This window comes from Dermacentor silvarum, unplaced genomic scaffold, assembly GCF_013339745.2.
Source record: "Dermacentor silvarum isolate Dsil-2018 unplaced genomic scaffold, BIME_Dsil_1.4 Seq833, whole genome shotgun sequence".
In the NCBI taxonomy this organism is placed as follows: domain Eukaryota; kingdom Metazoa; phylum Arthropoda; class Arachnida; order Ixodida; family Ixodidae; genus Dermacentor; species Dermacentor silvarum.
This window is the reverse complement of record NW_023606846.1, coordinates 563-22,238: the sequence shown is the minus strand read 5'-3', so window position 1 is coordinate 22,238 and position 21,676 is coordinate 563. Positions and strand designations below refer to the sequence as shown.

Sequence of the window (21,676 nt, the reverse complement as noted above, 5' to 3'; positions counted from 1 at the left end):
TTCATAAAAACTGCGTCATCGCTCCACGTGGCTCAACACATTTATGTTAAGTTGGCGTGTACGGTTAGCCCTCTGTACTAAACATGCGATTGTGCTGGCACTGTTTTCTACGGAGTCGCGGAACGAAACAACAACGCTACTTCAATGTCCTCAGCTCAGATACACGCCTATAAGCGCATCATTCTTTTAAATAAATAAATTTCTTTCGGATTCTTTTAAAGCGAATAAATTTCTTTAGCTCTTTCGCCCATATTTGTACTGAAATGGGCGCGTCCATCGTCCGTTTATCGATGCGGTCGGTGGACGCGCTGTGTCATGTTTATCCGTCGCAAGATATTAGAGCGCAGCTCTTTGGCGCCCGTTACCACCGCGAGCGTCGGCGTACCTCAGCGTAACCGCGCTAATGAGTAGGATGAAAGAGCGGAGTGCAGCGGTGGATGAAAGACAGCTATAGCGGAGGAGAAGGGTATTGTGAAAGCATGAGAAGAAAAGCCTAGTGCCGCGCAAGACGGGCTCCGCGGTGACGATGACTATACCACATAGCGCCACAGTAGCGCGCGTCGTCTGCGTAGCGCGCACCGATGACGCCACCGATACCATATATGGAAACAAAGCGCTGCATGAGCTGTCTGCGGCGGCTGCTGTGATTCGTGCCATAGCCTCCTATATACTTTCTGTGCCCGCGCAATCACTCCGGGAGCGCCGTTCAACCTCCTCTCCTGACCTCCTCGCAGGTCGCCCGCTAGGGGCGCTGCTACCCCAGAATAGTTCGCTAGCCGCCGTGCATGGTTAAAGGGACACTAAAGAGAAACCGGAAGTTGAGCTGAAATGGTAGAGTATCCTTTCACGATCACAGCCATACCATTCTTACTGCAAACAGATGTTTAATAAGCGAGAAAATAGCGAAAAACTGAAGAATAGGTGCTGACGCCCCTTCGAAATTCCCGCACTACGTGATGTGACGTCAGAGATTACAAACGCAGGCCGGTCGCGATTGGTCGAGAGCGATTTATCGCTGTTTATAAAATGCAAAATGAAATACACCTTAAACGTACATAAACAGCATTTGCCAACTTTTTAAACCGTTTCAAGCGAGGAAGTACAAGTTTAGCACAAAAATTAAATAAATAAGAAAAATGGCATGGTGATACATGCGGCCGTGATAGTTTCGTAGTTTCGTTTTTGGTCAATGCATCGTCGCGCGCGGCTGTTCCGCTCTACGGTGTTTGGTTGCGTGTTGCGTGGCTCGAAAAACGTTGACTTCGCGGGAAACAGCCAGAAAAAGCCTCGTGTGGGTAGTGTTGAGGGCTGTATAAATGGCCCAAGGCGCTTGATTAGGGGCAGCGGCAGTGTTGACTCGATTGTGTCCTTTCATGTGGCGTCGCTCGGAGAGCCCCGGCTCCCCGGCGTTCGCAATGGCTCAGTGCTCTGCCGATGATAAAACGGCAAAAGAGGCAGAGAAACCGATGGTGTGCTCTCTGCATTTCTCGCCCTCGGATTACATGTATAATCTTACCCTCGGAAAGTATCTTGGCGTGCCCCAGAGGCCAGTCCTTTCTCGAGCAACTGTTCCTTCAATGCGGCCTTCATCAAACCTCCTACCGGTGCCCATGCAGCAGCAAACTGGCGGCTCGGTGAGTGCTGAATGTCATTAAATAAAGCCACGAAATAACCATACCGAGTACGTGCACAACTTTCTACGCTTGTTCTGTCGGGAATATCGTCGCCTGGCGGACCGGGCGCTTCGCCTCCCGTCGACGAAAACGAAGCTCTGCATACCGCCGGCGCGGCCGGCGGCTCACCGCCATCGCACGCGGAAACACCTACCGCTCGAGCACAGAGGATCATTTCGCGCTCCGTTTCACTGAATATCGCTGAAATGCAGTCCTGCTTTCCTGGCGAGCTCTTCGTTGCAAGGTTCAGTGGCAGCTACGGTATCCATCGCGGCGAACGCAAACGCAGCGACCATGCATGCAGCCATGATGCATCCAGGCCAGCGCCTCGGGCGTTTACGCAAGCGGTGACGTTTCATGGCGCATTCTGATTCGCTGAGAGCAATGCAATCTGTGACGACACTGCTTCAGCGCCAAATCTAGGGTGAGAGAAATTGAGGAAGAGATATTTGGTCTTTGTTTCCGAATTTCTCCGCTAATAACTCATATTTTCGCACCCAACAAAAACGGCATGCGTTCCTGAAGGTCCCTCTTTTATTCCAGCCGAACTTCCTGTTTCTCTTTAGTGTCCCTTTAAAGGCGGGAAAAATTGCGTGTGCGCGTCTCCATTAGTGTCAAATCGAGACAATATTAATTTGCCTAGCCTGCCGACGGTTCGCTGGTTTGTTGGGAGATTACCTTTCGGCAGCAGTCCACGGCTGGGAAAAAAAAAAAAAAAAAATAGAAACCGGTAATTCATATCATGAGCCCATGGTGTGTTTACAGCACTCACCGAATGCCGCAATATAGACTTACATACAGTGTGACGGATACGTGAAACTGCAGCCCTTGCACTGTCACTCGAATGTTACCTCAAAGGGTCGGGTCCATATTGGCTAGCTGTCTACCTTAGGAAAGGCTGTCACCGCGAGTCGTTTGCGAGATCGAAGCAACCAGTGAAGCTATTCTTGTGTAGTATGATCATGCTCTGGCCTCTTGACACCGCGTTTGCTGCAGCGCTGTGCGTCTTATTGCCATCATAGCTGCGCAAACATTACTGACTCGGACCGCGGAGAAACCGATGCGGCAGCCACCATTGCGCACGCACTGCACCACAGCTCGGCCGGCATTCCTGCGACCCGGTCGCAGCAAACAAAAGGTGCCCAAAACGTTTGGTGCGACCCATGACGTCACGTCCGCTATAACCAATGATGTCACGTCCGTTTATTTTCATGGCGGCTGTTTTTCGGGGCCGGTCGCGTTGTGAAGCGGTCCGTATTCCGTGCCTTCTTACAGAGTAAGTAATCCATTTTTCCACTCTATATGCATGTAATAAAAGGTTGGGGCTGTCAGCTGCTTGATGTGTTGCCGTCAGTTATCTTGCGCGCATATTTTGCCTCGTGGCCGCGTCAAATTGCAGCCGGCCCGTGGAATGGGCCGTGGCATCCCATATAAAGCTATAAAGCTGATCCTCCGTCAGGATCGTTAGTACGTGTACAGAACCATCCAGTAGTGTGGTTCAGTGAATGATGCGTGAAAAAACGAGGACGCAAGAAAATCCTGGCATGGTGAGCTGTTCCGCCAGATCGTGTTGAATCGCGTTTTTGCGCGAGATGGTCGAACAGCTTTGCTACTGCTTTTCTACAGCTTTGCTGCATTTCATTTAATCACCACCTGCATTCTTTTTAATAAGACAAATGGCATTACTGCGCGAAAGAGCGTCTCGGAAGTTTCCCAACAACAGCCAATGCCGCCGTGCTTGTTGCATGCACGCTTACCAGCTACACGCTGTCCTGATGCAGTTGGAACGATTATGACGCAGTATCAGCCTGCTACTGCGGGCTGCAGGATCACGGTGACAATACAATTAAAATAACTAAAGAAATTAATGTAGTAAGTGTGGTGTTCAAACGTTGCCAAGCGTGATAAGCGGACCTGCCTCGTAAGATGCGTTGAATGAATCGGCTTTCTAAAGTCAGCTTCGCCGCAGTAGACGTGTTACGCGGTGAAGCTTACCCAAAAATTATTGCAGTGAAGCATACCAAAAGTGAAAAGGGGCCGCTATCACGGGACATGTATATGTTCCTTAACTATGTACGCGCGCACTCGCCTTCGCCCATCACATTACGCGCGCCCAGGAGCGTAATAAGTGTATTGGCAGGTGTACTCATATATATGAAAACTGCCAAGAAAAGCTGGTTAAGGCAAGCTCTCTTGTCGAAACGTTTGCACCAGCCTGTTCGACCACTGTTATATCACCGCAGTTTGTGTATTGCGGTGAAGCATACCGATAGTGGGTAGGGGTCACGCGAATCGGGAGTGTAGGGTTTCAGCCAGCGACGAACCCTACCAGTCTCAACGTTCTAGTCTCAACAAAGCTCATTTTTGCGCCAGGATGACGTTTCGACAACTTTTGTTGGCTTTTGGTGATGACACAACTGTTTTACAGATAACATTCTCTAAGCCTTTTGAAATGACAGGGAGCACTGACACCGGCCGATAATTTGACATGTCATTTCTGTCCCCTGATTTAAACAGTGCAGTCAGCTTCGCCTGTTGCATTTTTGTAGGGTAAACGCCAGTAGACAAGCAAACATTGAATACGTGGGTGAAAACAGGCACTTTGCTTTGTTGTGTACCTGTCATACTGCTATTAAATTTTCCTTTCCTTTTAAAGTGCTTACGTACATCACATCGCAAGGAGTCACTGTGTAATTAGTGACCTTGTCATGTTAAAAAACCAGGCTCTACTCAAGAGAGGTTGGGGTTAAGTACCTGTGAAATTTTTTTAGAGGGGTAGTTTTCTGAGAAGAAATCAGATGCCAGAAACAGACCTGTGGTATCCTGGGTTTGAGTATTTAACAGTGGAAAGGATACAAAATACATTATATTTCTTGTCTGAAACCAACAAGTAAGTGAAATATGTAAATATATTAAATAGCGTCCATGGAGCAACTGCAAGCTGTGCACACCTAGACCCAAAATGCGCTTCTCTTGCTCCAGTCCATGCAGGCTGTCAGCTGCTTTGTTGAAGCCTCTGGTACATTCTCAGTGGTGCAGTAATTTTTGTCTGCATTTTGCTCAAGTGTGCCCTAGACATAATTGAGTGATTTGCAGTTGCAACTGGACTGCAGCCTCAGCTTGGGAGACCAGTGGTAGGGCACATTTTGTAAAACTAAGCTACACATAGCATTACCAGTTTGAGCAGAGACCTGTTTATATATGTGTCGTCTTTAGCATCTAGATTTTTTACCATGAATTCAGAAAAATCTCCAGCACATTGAGTCCCTAGATTTGAAATGCTGAATAAGTTGTCTTCTTGTTCATTGCGGTTGCGCTTAACTTCTGTCCAAATAGCAGAGCACTTCTGCATAGCACATCAAGGACCATTCTTATTAACATGTCCTTCCTTTTATTTATCTTACCTACAATCAAGAGCACACGTATATAGCACATGAATGTGCTGTGCTTGAACTTGACTTACATTGCCATGTTTAGTAGCACAGTGCTCATAGTTGGTGTTGGTTCATTCAAGCTAAGCATTACTACAACCTTTAACTGTAGGTATTATGGTGTGAGAGCAGAGAAATGGATATGCAAAGACAGTTGGGCACGTTAAGACATCTTTTTGTATGTGAAAAGGTGAAAGATACACAAAATGGGATAGAACACGTCCACTTTCATCTTTTCTCACAACAACAACAACAAAAAAAAAAAAAGTCGGAGGAATAAGGTTCCTTCACTGTGCCATAGAAACTATATGTTTGCTCTCAAATGTAATTCTGATTCGTTGGATTTGTTCTTGTGCTGTTTTTCTTGAGTGTGCTTTACTTTTCACACGTCAACGTTTCAAACTCGTTTTTATTTTTGACAGACTGAACATCCCACGTCTTGGTTTGACTTCCTGGTACAGGATACTTGCAGTTGGCATGGAGTGGTGAAGCAGCATGGTGTACTTTTATTAAAAGCACAGATTTCACCAGTATAGAAGCAGTTCATCAAAAAAAAAAAAAAAACATGTGTGCTGAAAATAAAGTGTTCCTACCCACATTCCTCAGTGTCTAATTATGCTTGTATCCCTGTGTTCTCTTCAGCAAAACCACTTATATGGGGAATTGATTGTGATAAGTGCTTGTGAAAGTTTTCAGGAAGAGCTTTGGACCCTTTTTACTGGTGCACAGGTAAAATGTGCACATTTTGTAAAATTGAAACACCAGGTGGAGTAGCAAACACCAATGCTTGATGTGGCATTTGTCGGGCTTGTGTGTCGGCACATTTTCCATACAACAATATACTCTAGGACAGCATGCTAGCACTACAACGCACCCATCTTTTATGTTAGGTATAAATTACTCCAAGCTCTTTAAAGATGGTCACAAGAGAAATGCTGGCTTTAATTCAAAACTAAAGGTGAAGGAAGCTGTGCAAATGTATTGAGCAATTATGCAATCTGTGCCGTTTACTCAGTTAAGGTAACGTCCAAACGTGCCATAAGGCCTTGATAGCTGAAACCAGAGTAACAACTGGTAATGCAATTAAAGAATCTTGCTACACCTCTAAAAATGAGGCAGTGAAATGAAATTAGTGTCACAATTCCTTTTTGTTGGGACTTCGTTTGGGTTGAATATACTGATTGTAACAACACAAAGTGGAGGGGGTGATGCACATTAGAGAAATGCTAGTCTATTTTTATATTCCACCTTCTCTACGTTCAAAGGGCAGTAAAGTTACCATGGAAAGCTACAGTGAAGCCATTGGTTGAGTCTGTATGGTGGCAATCGCCAACCTAACTGCTTGGGTTTATAGTGCCTTACTTGTACATACCTATTTAAACGTTGAGCTATTTGAACATTGATTAAGGTAACCAACATATGAACAAGTAGTTTACTGAGTAAATTACATGGGGAAGGGCAGAAAGATAGGACAGAGCACAGGGGGTGTATTCTGCAAGTGTCAACCAAATGGACATAACCATTTCAACTGCTGCTTAAGTTCTGATTGGCTGGGCTGGGGCACACGTGAGAGGGAGACAGGTGCCCCAGTCAATCAACGTTTCAGCAACAGATGAAATGGATGTGTCCACTAGATGAATACTTTCAGAACAACCCCCCCCCTCCCCGCATTTCTGTCTGTGACCAACATGCCTGGTATGGCACCCTTGCTTTCAATATCCGTCTTTATCAGCAAAAGTGGGAAAGAGCCACGTTTGTGCATGAAACGTTTTCCTGAGGTTGTCTGCCTTGAAGCCCATGGTGGTAATCACAGGAAACAGGGCAGATCCAGAGTAGCACCAAAGGAGAAGCCTTTATCAAGACAAATATGGAGGGGGGTTACTGCATGCTCAAATTTGTGAGCTCACAAGTTTGCCAAGGCCGCGTCATGTCGGTAGTTGATGAAGACTACATGAGAGAGAGAGAGATAAATGAGATGCGAAAGGCAGGGAGGTTAACCGGAAGGTAACTATCCATTAACATGGTTAATGAATAACCACATAGGCTAAAATTATTTAGGTACTGTTTGTGAGGACTACATATTTGTTGGAAATCTCTGAAAATAATTGTGCAAGCGCAGAATAACACCCTCCACTAGTGGTGACGTCCTTGAAGGAATGAATATGTATCAGTTGTACCTGTGTGGTGAATAAAGTTACATAAAAAAAAAAACTTGGCAATAGAAACTAAATTCAGAGTAGTACTCCAAATACATTGCCTCTTCTTTAGGACTAGATGAATGCAATTAATTATAATAATCAATTGAAAATCGAATGCCAACCACAAAAAAAAAATGTTATAAATGTTTTAGCTCCTACCTGAGAGCCATGATTGTGAACAAAGCTCCAGTTGAACCATCTCTAATTTTTCATTTTCATGATTTGTGTTTAAACTACTTACCATGCCTCTTTCGACCAGACCAGACGAGCCTTCGTCAAACTCTTCACTACTTCAATGCAAATAATTAGAGGTTGGCAAATGTAAATTTTTTCTAATGGGAATAGTAAGTGTCGAATAGTCGAATACAGATGAATACATTTACAGCAGGCTTATTTATCTTGATATAATTAAGCACCGTGCTTGTACTGACTACAAAAAAAAAGAAAAATACTGCTAACTATCAGGGAAGATTAGGATTACTTTTAAACACAAGTTCACTAATTGTGATTTAAAAAACTGCACAAACACCTCTCAAGATCTTTAGAGCCTGGTGGCAAACAAGAGTTCTAAGAATAAATAGCTGCTGTATGACTAGCTGTAAAAAAGTACTAAATAAATGGTTGTGGCAGAAAAAAAAAAACGGAAGACAAAAGCTGCAGAAGGACTATTTTGCTGTAAAGACATGTAAAAGGACAGGTTGCAAGAAAAAAATCACCGGTTATAAAAAATTTACATGCTCAGACTGTCAATAAAAATAAATGATAGGCTATAATCAAAAATCAGGGGTTGTCATGTAGCCTTCCATCATGAAATCAAAAACACAGTTTGCATTACCAATTCTGTTTCTGCATTGCTTCGAAAACTTTTGTTGTTTCACTTGTGATAATTTGGGATACTTTGTTAGCAGATGGTGAACAGTAACAACTTTAACAGTCGGTTACTGCGAAGTATTTGGCTAGTTTTATTTAATCAAAAATGCTGAATAGTTGATTATTTTAGAATACGAATAGTTAGCATGTAACGTTCGATTCATATCCAAAACTTCAAATATTCTTCCACCCCTACAAATAATACTTCCTTTACCAGTGTTCATGCCAAAGCCCCCCCCCCCCCCCCCTCCTTAATATGTACTCGGCATCCACCTCTACAATCCTGAGGCATACTGACGTTATGCCGTGTGGCAACCCAAGCAAATAAAAAAAAAATCCTGAGGCATGATTAGATTTGCATTGTGTGGTAAGTACCAGTCTGCAATAGTTTGGATCTGTCGGCTGTGCTGAGTAATTGCACATCACATACTTGTAACAGTCAAGTAGTGCTTCTCAAGAATCGTGTTCGAACTGCACACACTAAAACATAAGCTGGGATATTCAAAAGACAAGTACATGTTTTGCTTGCCAATCAACGTTTAGTGTGCTCATTTATGTTAGGTGTGCTGTTAAACGAATATTGTAATTTGCTAATGCAAAGAAAAAACAAGCCAGTATCTCTTGCTTTATAAATATATGCACTGAACCAAGAAAGTAATTAACGAAGAAGAACATCAGAAATAAACACAAATATGTGTGCACTTACCGGCATAAAATAATTCTCAATGCAATATTTCATTGAGGCATGCAACTTGAATTAAAGCCAGCTCACAGGCTTTCCAAAGCATTCCCCAACTTGTATGTGTTGCTCAGCAACATTCAAGAAGCTTTCACCAGGTTGATTTTTCCTTTGAATAACTTAGACAATTCTGTCTCGTAATAGGTCATGTAGATGACTTCATTTTTTGAAGTCACATGTCAAGAAACCAGTGCTAGAAGAGAGTATAGCATTATGCACAGCTGCATACTTAAGGCACTTTCTAAAAACACACCGATTCATGATCATTCACTGTGTTAGTAACTATACTCCTACCGAAGCAGACTGAGAACACATCTGGGCTCAGTGGCGCACCCAGAATCTCTGCCAGGGGGTGGGGGGTTGAATTTTTAGGGGGGGGGGGGGAGAGCAAACACTTGCCTTGCTTTAGCTAAAGGAATCCAACAGCCAATAAAATGCCTAATAATTATAATTATAATTACACCAAGGATGATGACGATCTGTATTCCATCAGCATTTTACTCAATGTAAATTAAGTGTGGATGTAATTAAGTGTGAATAAAGACAAGACAATGATAGAGTGTTTTTGTTAATCAGGAAAATTTGACGACAAGCCACCGCCTGAATTGTAATGACAATGTGAACAGAGCACTAAAGGTACACGTTGGACTGGTGGGGCTGGACGTGTCGGGGGGAGGGGGGGGGGGTAACTTGGCCACAGGGGGGCGTTACAACTACCGGACCCCCCCCCCCCCCCCTTCGGTGCGCCACTGTGGGCATTGCATTCAATAGCTGATGTAAAATGCGAAAATTACTGCTTGTAGGTATGAATGAACCAAATGAGTCAGAAATATAGGTTCTCAAACTTCTAGTATTGAGTGTGGCAACATTTACGAAAAACACATTGCAACTGAAAGTTGCAAAGCATGCGCTGAAATAACTGAAATAGCTAGATTTAATAGACCAATAAACAGAAACTGCAAATTCCCAACATTTCTAAATACTTTTCCTCACACTACCCTCATAGAGGTGGCTTCCCTTAATATCTCACACCTCTGCCTTACTTCTATAATTCCCTGCTCTCGCTGCTTTGCCCATGCTGACTGGCACCTTGCACAAAGGTTAGGGCAAAAGCAGCTTGTGTTGTGAGGCAAGCTGTCCACGTCTGGTAGCCACATGTCAGTTTATCATAGTAAATGAAAGGGAAGCCATGAGGGTAAGTCATAGAGAAGACGGATACCTAGGTTCAATGATAAACTAAAACGCCAAAATGGAACTATTAGGCAGTCCAGAGGATCAGCAAAACTGACATAGATTGGAAAAACTGGAAAGATGCATCATGGTGTATATTTATGTCATACAGGTCCCAGTCAAGTTGAAAGATTTTTACTTTCTAATAAACTTATAAGACAATACATGACCAGCAATACTGTATAGGGAACTGAAACAATTTTAATAAAGTCATCTAGAAGTCAGGACAGAGAAGGGACTGAAGTGAGGATGCTAAAGTGGATGAAGTGGAAGCAGAATATGAAGATACGTCTTAAAAAATGACATCCAACACACGCATAAAGGTGGCAAAGATTGGACTCAATGTTCAAGAAGAAGTTGAATATGACAATTTATTAGAATACATACATGAGAGGGCAGCAGCAATACAGCCGAGATAACTGTCATGCAAGAGGAAAGGATGCTAGTCTAAACATTAACAGTTGAGCAGAAAATGATTAAGCATGGGTGCAGGCTCATGTAGAATTCCGTATGGTATGCACGATGTGAGAGTTGAATCTCATAAAGAACCGTGGCCTTACACGCCTCAAATATAAAATGATGTGGGCTAAGATGAGTGTATAATCAAGGATAGCATCAAGAGGGGGCCTCCTCCAAAAAAGAGAACAAGAGGGAGAGAGATTTTCGACGTAACAGATACAAGTCATGCGTATCACAATTAACTCCAACATGTCTCGGGGAAGACACAAACTGAATCTGCCAATGGTGTAGGCAAAATGGTGTGTGTGTATATATATATATATATACACACACACATATATACACACACATACGTACATACATACATGCATACATACATACATACATACATACATGCATACATATATTCCGGTGTGATAGGCGTAAAGTACTATATTTTTTTCATACTGTGTTACCCTTTGAACTTGGGCCATTGCTGTTTTAATATAGCAGTTGCCAACTGGCAGATAAAACGTAAATCTGCGAAACTAAGTCTACGACTGGAATATAATAATATAGCCATTTGCTGCTTGTAATTAATAACCACCTCTTTCTTTTTGCACGCAAATAGTACGCTGATATTCCCGAAAGAGCATCATACAGTAGCTTATTTGTGTTTGTTAACTAGGGCACAAAAATGCTTTACTCAAATTTGCATACTATATTTGTTTGTATGATTGATTAGTTGGTGAACTTGCCGATGAGGACTTTATATTTACTGTTGTAGCAAGATACTGGCAATGTTACATGACTGAAATGTTGCGATCTCACTCAGTATGTACATGGCCCCTTCATACATGACTGACGGCGCACTGTCATTAAATGTGTCGAAGTCATATAATTTTATTCCATGGAGCTGGATAATCTCTTTAAAGGATGCAGAGAAGACAGGAATACCTTTTGTTGCATTGTTTAGGGAGTCCTTGTTTAATACGGAGTGATAAAATTTTGGCCTGATGTGCAGTCAGTATAATGCCACATTTTTTCATAAAAGATTTACATTACTGGCCCAAACCACATGAACAAGTTAATTACTAGCTGCAGGCATAACAAGAATTAAGGAAAAACTGCTACTTCACCGTAGCTGACACAACACGTACAGCATTGAACATGTGCGGAAAAGTGCCTTTGTGCGGTCCCTTTAGTAAAGCTATGATGCGTAGCAGTACAGTACTATCATATGTATCATGTGTAGCAGTAGTGGGAGGTAATAAGAAAAATGAAGCACCTAAACACTCAGCCTAATGGCATGCCAGAAGTTACAAAAGACAGATTTGTGAATTGGAGTTGTAAACATATACAAATTGTACTTGGTCACGAAGTAAGCATTCAGTGCATTTTAGTAATTGCAATCAATCAATATTAATTTCACTTAACTTCAGGAGAAGGAGTCAGTGGCACAATGTATCAGACGTTCGAAAGCTAAAAGGATACATTCAACGCAAGAACCAAGTTCAAGAGTGGAGATCAAGTTAGTGAACATGACAATAGTTGTGTTTTGCATGAGAGAGAAGGTCCTTATGGCAATTATGCTGACATTTGCTGAAGAAACCATTTTGTTACTCAATTAAGGATTACTGTGGAGCTTGAAATAAGTGATGTAGTGGTGGGTCGTAGCAGCAGGGAGGCTTGGCCTGGTGATCAAGGCCAGCAATTGCTCTGCCCGAGTGCCTCCTACGATACTACTGCGGTACGTCACCACATGCATTCTGTTCTAGAACCTTAGAGGCAATGCTGATCAGGGTGATTGACCTGTCGAATGCCGACTACAGTATGATTATGCCAGTGTGACAAGGATCGTATGATTGACGATGGGATCACAATTCTTGAGTCACGACGACTGAGGCATAATGACCATGGGATGACGGCTGCATGCGTGACGACGACTGCGTGATCTACGACACAGCGTGAAGGCCGTGTCAAAGGGGTGATATTACGATGAATTCGAAATGACAACACAATGCCAACCACAGTGTGAAGACAGTAATCGGTGACGGTGAACGATGACGCGTCCGAGGACATGCCCAATTGAATGTCGGTGAGCAGTCCTTCGAATTTTGCACTGTGAGTAATGTACCATAGTGGTATGTGCTGCCCGAGCCAGCAAGCAGCAGCAACAGCTTGCGATGCCAACGCCATATGCCACCAACGTCCTGCATGTCGACAGACCGAGGAAGTAGCAGCGGTCACTAAGGCCGGCAGGCGCGCGCAGCAGCTAAGCCAAGTGGGCTTGAGAAGGAGAGAGATACGGACCGCGCGCTGGACTTGTGAGAGGGAGGATGATGTGGCGTTGAGGAGATGCCCTCTCCTCTCCCGCAATACCTGAGGCCCTACCGAGCAGCAGGTGTTCCCTTTCGTTGGGCCCGCTCTACCCCGTCGAGGCGCGTTTGTGACGTGGCATCCCCAGCCAATGACAATTTTGATGCCGTTTCGCCGAGACGACAGATGCCGGCTTTTTCGCTCAATGGGCTATTTGATGCTTTCGCCTCAATCATCGCAACAGAATAACGACGATGGCGTGTTTATGTAGAGCTCACGTACGTTCGCGATTCGTCTGCGCGCGCTGTTTAATGCAAATTGCTTATAAGCAATGTTTATAAGCAATTGCTTAAAAGCAATTGCTTATCGCAACCGCGGCGGCTGTAGCTGCTTTGATTGGATACTTTGGTTATAAAGTACAGTAAGTCTAGTAAATGAATTTTATTGGTATATATCTGAGGTTTTATAATTTTATTAAATCAAGAACTTCGTTAAATCGAAACAACTTGATTAGATCATGCAACATACTATAAAATGTATGCCAGAGCCAAAAGTATGTCTTTTTTGCCTACATTCGCACTAATTGTAGCAGTTGAGCATGCACTCTGCCTTCATGGGAGAAATAATTAAACATTCTTAAAAGCTATATACGTCAATGATGCTAAAATCACCAGAATTCAATTAGACCTACTATACACATATTTTGCTTTTTAATTATCGTAAATCAGGCAAAACGTTAGTTGATACTAGGTTTCCAGTGCTCATGAATGTGACAGCTAGAGTATCGAGTGGCATGTAGTGTAGCGCAGTGAAAACAAGGATACGAGAAGAAACGAAACGCAGACGATGATCACCAACAAGCCTACATTGCCACCCTTGTAGAGAACAGAAAATTTAATTTATTGAATATTTGAATGTGTATATATATCTTGTTGTACAGCTCCTTGATGGTGCCCACATCATTTGTGGGTGCAAATTCTTTTTGTCAATTCTGTCCAATATAGCGGCAAGAAAAAAACAAATACAGAAACTGAGCTCGGGTCAATTGATGCTGTTTACCCAGTGTTACTGCAGTTCATTCAATCAGGCTGCAGAGTACTGCTATACACATGACAGCTTTACTAAAGGGACCACACAAAGGCACTTTTCCGCACATGTTCAATGCTGTGTTGTGTCAGCTATGGTGAAGTAGCAGTTTTTCCTTAATTCTTGTTATGCCTGCAGCTAGTAATTAACTTGTTCGTGTGGTTTGGGCCAGTAATGTAAATCTTTTATGAAAAAATGTGGCATTATACTGACTGTACATCAGGCCAAAATTTTATCACTCCGAATTAAACAAGGACTCCCTAAACAATGCAACAAAGGGTATTCCTGTCTTCTCTGCATCCTTTAAAGAGATTATCCAGCTCCATGGAATAAAATTATCTGACTTCGACACATTTATTGACAGTGCGCCGTCAGTCATGTATGAAGGGGCCATGTACATACTGAGTGAGATCGCAACATTTCAGTCATGTAACATTGCCAGTATCTTGCTGCAACCGTAAATATAAAGTCCTCATTGACAAGTTCACCAACTAATCAATCATACAAACAAATATAGTATGCAGATTTGAGTAAAGCATTTTTGTGCCCTAGTTAGCAAACACAAATAAGCTACTGTATGATGCTCTTTCGGGAATATCAGCGTACTATTTGCGTGCAAAAAGAAAGAGGTGGTTATTAATTACAAGCAGCAAATGGCTATATTATTATATTCCAGTCGTAGACTTAGTTTCGCAGATTTACGTTTTATCTGCCAGTTGGCAACTGCTATATTAAAACAGCAATGGCCCAAGTTCAAAGGGTAACACAGTATGAAAAAAATATAGTACTTTACGCCTATCACACCGGAATATATGTATGCATGTATGTATGTATGTATGTATGTATGTATGTATGTACGTGTGTGTATATATATATATATATATATATATATATATATATATATATATATATATATATATATATATACACACATACCATTTTGCCTACACCATTGGCAGATTCAGTTTGTGTCTTCCCCGAGACATGTTGGAGTTAATTGTGATACGCATGACTTGTATCTGTTACGTCGAAAATCGCTCTCCCTCTTGTTCTCTTTTTTGGAGGAGGCCCCCTCTTGATGCTATCCTTGATTATACACTCATCTTAGCCCACATCATTTTATATTTGAGGCGTGTAAGGCCACGGTTCTTTATGAGATTCAACTCTCACATCGTGCATACCATACGGAATTCTACATGAGCCTGCACCCATGCTTAATCATTTTCTGCTCAACTGTTAATGTTTAGACTAGCATCCTTTCCTCTTGCATGACAGTTATCTCGGCTGTATTGCTGCTGCCCTCTCATGTATGTATTCTAATAAATTGTCATATTCAACTTCTTCTTGAACATTGAGTCCAATCTTTGCCACCTTTATGCGTGTGTTGGATGTCATTTTTGAAGACGTATCTTCATATTCTGCTTCCACTTCATCCACTTTAGCATCCTCACTTCAGTCCCTTCTCTGTCCTGACTTCTAGATGACTTTATTAAAATTGTTTCAGTTCCCTATACAGTATTGCTGGTCATGCATTGTCTTATAAGTTTATTAGAAAGTAAAAATCTTTCAACTTGGCTGGGACCTGTATAACATAAATATACACCATGATGCATCTTTCCAGTTTTTCCAATCTATGTCAGTTTTGCTGATCCTCTGGACTGCCTAATAGTTCCATTTTGGCGTTTTAGTTTATCATTGAACCTAGGTATCCGTCTTCTCTATGACTTACCCTCATGGCTTCCCTTTCATTTACTATGATAAACTGACATGTGGCTACCAGACGTGGACAGCTTGCCTCACAACACAAGCTGCTTTTGCCCTAACCTTTGTGCAAGGTGCCAGTCAGCATGGGCAAAGCAGCGAGAGCAGGGAATTATAGAAGTAAGGCAGAGGTGTGAGCAATTAAGGGAAGCCACCTCTATGAGGGTAGTGTGAGGAAAAGTATTTAGAAATGTTGGGAATTTGCAGTTTCTGTTTATTGGTCTATTAAATCTAGCTATTTCAGTTATTTCAGCGCATGCTTTGCAACTTTCAGTTGCAATGTGTTTTTCGTAAATGTTGCCACACTCAATACTAGAAGTTTGAGAACCTATATTTCTGACTCATTTGGTTCATTCATACCTACAAGCAGTAATTTTCGCATTTTACATCAGCTATTGAATGCAATGCCCACAGTGGCGCACCGACGGGGGGGGGGTCCGGTAGTTGTAACGCCCCCCTGTGGCCAAGTTACCCCCCCCCCCCCCCCCCCCCGATGCGTCCAGCCCCACCAGTCCAACGTGTACCTTTAGTGCTCTGTTCACATTGTCATCACAATTCAGGCGGTGGCTTGCCGTCGAATTTTCCTGATTAACAAAAACACTCTATCATTGTCTTGTCTTTATTCACACTTAATTACATCCACACTTAATTTACATTGAGTAAAATGCTGATGGAATACAGATCGTCATCATCCTTGGTGTAATTATAATTATAATTATTAGGCATTTTATTGGCTGTTGGATTCCTTTAGCTAAAGCAAGGCAAGTGTTTGCTCTCCCCCCCCCCCCCTAAAAATTCAACCCCCCACCCCCTGGCAGAGATTCTGGGTGCGCCACTGAGCCCAGATGTGTTCTCAGTCTGCTTCGGTAGGAGTACAGTTACTAACACAGTGAATGATCATGAATCGGTGTGTTTTTAGAAAGTGCCTTAAATATGCAGCTGTGCATAATGCTATACTCTCTTGTAGCACTGGTTTCTTGACATGTGACTTCAAAAAATGAAGTCATCTACATGACCTATTACGAGACAGAATTGTCTAAGTTATTCAAAGGAAAAATCAACCTGGTGAAAGCTTCTTGAATGTTGCTGAGCAACACATACAAGTTGGGGAATGCTTTGGAAAGCCTGTGAGCTGGCTTTAATTCAAGTTGCATGCCTCAATGAAATATTGCATTGAGAATTATTTTATGCCGGTAAGTGCACACATATTTGTGTTTATTTCTGATGTTCTTCTTCGTTAATTACTTTCTTGGTTCAGTGCATATATTTATAAAGCAAGAGATACTGGCTTGTTTTCTCTTTGCATTAGCAAATTACAATATTCGTTTAACAGCACACCTAACATAAATGAGCACACTAAACGTTGATTGGCAAGCAAAACATGTACTTGTCTTTTGAATATCCCAGCTTATGTTTTAGTGTGTGCAGTTCGAACACGATTCTTGAGAAGCACTACTTGACTGTTACAAGTATGTGATGTACAATTACTCAGCACAGCCGACAGATCCAAACTATTGCAGACTGGTACTTACCACACAATGCAAATCTAATCATGCCTCATGATTTTTTTTTTTATTTGCTTGGGTTGCCACACGGCATAATGTCAGTATGCCTCAGGATTGTAGAGGTGGATGCCGAGTACATATTAAGGAGGGGGGGGGGGGCTTTGGCATGAACACTGGTAAAGGAAGTATTATTTGTAGGGGTGGAAGAATATTTGAAGTTTTGGATATGAATCGAACGTTACATGCTAACTATTCGTATTCTAAAATAATCAACTATTCAGCATTTTTGATTAAATAAAACTAGCCAAATACTTCGCAGTAACCGACTGTTAAAGTTGTTACTGTTCACCATCTGCTAACAAAGTATCCCAAATTATCACAAGTGAAACAACAAAAGTTTTCGAAGCAATGCAGAAACAGAATTGGTAATGCAAACTGTGTTTTTGATTTCATGATGGAAGGCTACATGACAACCCCTGATTTTTGATTATAGCCTATCATTTATTTTTATTGACAGTCTGAGCATGTAAATTTTTTATAATCGGTGATTTTTTTCTTGCAACCTGTCCTTTTACATGTCTTTACAGCAAAATAGTCCTTCTGCAGCTTTTGTCTTCCGTTTTTTTTTTTTTCTGCCACAACCATTTATTTAGTACTTTTTTACAGCTAGTCATACAGCAGCTATTTATTCTTAGAACTCTTGTTTGCCACCAGGCTCTAAAGATCTTGAGAGGTGTTTGTGCAGTTTTTTAAATCACAATTAGTGAACTTGTGTTTAAAAGTAATCCTAATCTTCCCTGATAGTTAGCAGTATTTTTCTTTTTTTTTGTAGTCAGTACAAGCACGGTGCTTAATTATATCAAGATAAATAAGCCTGCTGTAAATGTATTCATCTGTATTCGACTATTCGACACTTACTATTCCCATTAGAAAAAATTTACATTTGCCAACCTCTAATTATTTGCATTGAAGTAGTGAAGAGTTTGACGAAGGCTCGTCTGGTCTGGTCGAAAGAGGCATGGTAAGTAGTTTAAACACAAATCATGAAAATGAAAAATTAGAGATGGTTCAACTGGAGCTTTGTTCACAATCATGGCTCTCAGGTAGGAGCTAAAACATTTATAACATTTTTTTTTGTGGTTGGCATTCGATTTTCAATTGATTATTATAATTAATTGCATTCATCTAGTCCTAAAGAAGAGGCAATGTATTCGGAGTACTACTCTGAATTTAGTTTCTATTGCCAAGTTTTTTTTTTATGTAACTTTATTCACCACACAGGTACAACTGATACATATTTATTCCTTCAAGGACATCACCACTAGTGGAGGGTGTTATTCTGCGCTTGCACAATTATTTTCAGAGATTTCCAGCAAATATGTAGTCCTCATAAACAGTACCTAAATAATTTTAGCCTATGTGGTTATTCATTAACCATGTTAATGGATAGTTACCTTCCGGTTAACCTCCCTGCCTTTCGCATCTCATTTATCTCTCTCTCTCTCATGTAGTCTTCATCAACTACCGACATGACGCGGCCTTGGCAAACTTGTGAGCTCACAAATTTGAGCATGCAGTAACCCCCCTCCATATTTGTCTTGATAAAGGCTTCTCCTTTGGTGCTACTCTGGATCTGCCCTGTTTCCTGTGATTACCACCATGGGCTTCAAGGCAGACAACCTCAGGAAAACGTTTCATGCACAAACGTGGCTCTTTCCCACTTTTGCTGATAAAGACGGATATTGAAAGCAAGGGTGCCATACCAGGCATGTTGGTCACAGACAGAAATGCGGGGAGGGGGGGGGGTTGTTCTGAAAGTATTCATCTAGTGGACACATCCATTTCATCTGTTGCTGAAACGTTGATTGACTGGGGCACCTGTCTCCCTCTCACGTGTGCCCCAGCCCAGCCAATCAGAACTTAAGCAGCAGTTGAAATGGTTATGTCCATTTGGTTGACACTTGCAGAATACACCCCCTGTGCTCTGTCCTATCTTTCTGCCCCTCCCCATGTAATTTACTCAGTAAACTACTTGTTCATATGTTGGTTACCTTAATCAATGTTCAAATAGCTCAACATTTAAATAGGTATGTACAAGTAAGGCACTATAAACCCAAGCAGTTAGGTTGGCGATTGCCACCATACAGACTCAACCAATGGCTTCACTGTAGCTTTCCATGGTAACTTTACTGCCCTTTGAACGTAGAGAAGGTGGAATATAAAAATAGACTAGCATTTCTCTAATGTGCATCACCCCCTCCACTTTGTGTTGTTACAATCAGTATATTCAACCCAAACGAAGTCCCAACAAAAAGGAATTGTGACACTAATTTCATTTCACTGCCTCATTTTTAGAGGTGTAGCAAGATTCTTTAATTGCATTACCAGTTGTTACTCTGGTTTCAGCTATCAAGGCCTTATGGCACGTTTGGACGTTACCTTAACTGAGTAAACGGCACAGATTGCATAATTGCTCAATACATTTGCACAGCTTCCTTCACCTTTAGTTTTGAATTAAAGCCAGCATTTCTCTTGTGACCATCTTTAAAGAGCTTGGAGTAATTTATACCTAACATAAAAGATGGGTGCGTTGTAGTGCTAGCATGCTGTCCTAGAGTATATTGTTGTATGGAAAATGTGCCGACACACAAGCCCGACAAATGCCACATCAAGCATTGGTGTTTGCTACTCCACCTGGTGTTTCAATTTTACAAAATGTGCACATTTTACCTGTGCACCAGTAAAAAGGGTCCAAAGCTCTTCCTGAAAACTTTCACAAGCACTTATCACAATCAATTCCCCATATAAGTGGTTTTGCTGAAGAGAACACAGGGATACAAGCATAATTAGACACTGAGGAATGTGGGTAGGAACACTTTATTTTCAGCACACATGTTTTTTTTTTTTTTTTGATGAACTGCTTCTATACTGGTGAAATCTGTGCTTTTAATAAAAGTACACCATGCTGCTTCACCACTCCATGCCAACTGCAAGTATCCTGTACCAGGAAGTCAAACCAAGACGTGGGATGTTCAGTCTGTCAAAAATAAAAACGAGTTTGAAACGTTGACGTGTGAAAAGTAAAGCACACTCAAGAAAAACAGCACAAGAACAAATCCAACGAATCAGAATTACATTTGAGAGCAAACATATAGTTTCTATGGCACAGTGAAGGAACCTTATTCCTCCGACTTTTTTTTTTTTTTGTTGTTGTTGTTGTGAGAAAAGATGAAAGTGGACGTGTTCTATCCCATTTTGTGTATCTTTCACCTTTTCACATACAAAAAGATGTCTTAACGTGCCCAACTGTCTTTGCATATCCATTTCTCTGCTCTCACACCATAATACCTACAGTTAAAGGTTGTAGTAATGCTTAGCTTGAATGAACCAACACCAACTATGAGCACTGTGCTACTAAACATGGCAATGTAAGTCAAGTTCAAGCACAGCACATTCATGTGCTATATACGTGTGCTCTTGATTGTAGGTAAGATAAATAAAAGGAAGGCATGTTAATAAGAATGGTCCTTGATGTACTATGCAGAAGTGCTCTCCTATTTGGACAGAAGTTAAGCGCAACCGCAATGAACAAGAAGACAACTTATACAGCATTTCAAATCTAGGGACTCAATGTGCTGGAGATTTTTCTGAATTCATGGTAAAAAATCTAGATGCTAAAGACGACACATATATAAACAGGTCTCTGCTCAAACTGGTAATGCCATGTGTAGCTTAGTTTTACAAAATGTGCCCTACCACTGGTCTCCCAAGCTGAGGCTGCAGTCCAGTTGCAACTGCAAATCACTCAATTATGTCTAGGGCACACTTGAGCAAAATGCAGACAAAAATTACTGCACCACTGAGAATGTACCAGAGGCTTCAACAAAGCAGCTGACAGCCTGCATGGACTGGAGCAAGAGAAGCGCATTTTGGGTCTAGGTGTGCACAGCTTGCAGTTGCTCCATGGACGCTATTTAATATATTTACATATTTCACTTACTTGTTGGTTTCAGACAAGAAATATAATGTATTTTGTATCCTTTCCACTGTTAAATACTCAAACCCAGGATACCACAGGTCTGTTTCTGGCATCTGATTTCTTCTCAGAAAACTACCCTCTAAAAAAATTTCACAGGTACTTAACCGCAACCTCTCTTGAGTAGAGCCTGGTTTTTTTTTTAACATGACAAGGTCACTAATTACACAGTGACTCCTTGCGATGTGATGTACGTAAGCACTTTAAAAGGAAAGGAAAATTTAATAGCAGTAGGACAGGTACACAACAAAGCAAAGTGCCTGTTTTCACCCACGTATTCAATGTTTGCTTGTCTACTGGCGTTTACCCTACAAAAATGCAACAGGCGAAGCTGACTGCACTGTTTAAATCAGGGGACAGAAATGACATGTGAAATTATCGGCCGGTGTC

General features: G+C 41.7%; 1 long non-coding RNA gene across 1 annotated transcript; it reads left to right on the top strand.

The window, feature by feature from the left end:
• The first annotated feature begins 2,779 nt into the window (after positions 1–2,779).
• On the top strand, positions 2,780–5,702 carry LOC125941991 (uncharacterized). Its single transcript, XR_007464722.1, has 2 exons — positions 2,780–2,949; positions 5,527–5,702. It is a non-coding gene; the product is annotated as an uncharacterized LOC125941991 (long non-coding RNA).
• Positions 5,703–21,676: the final 15,974 nt, after the last annotated feature.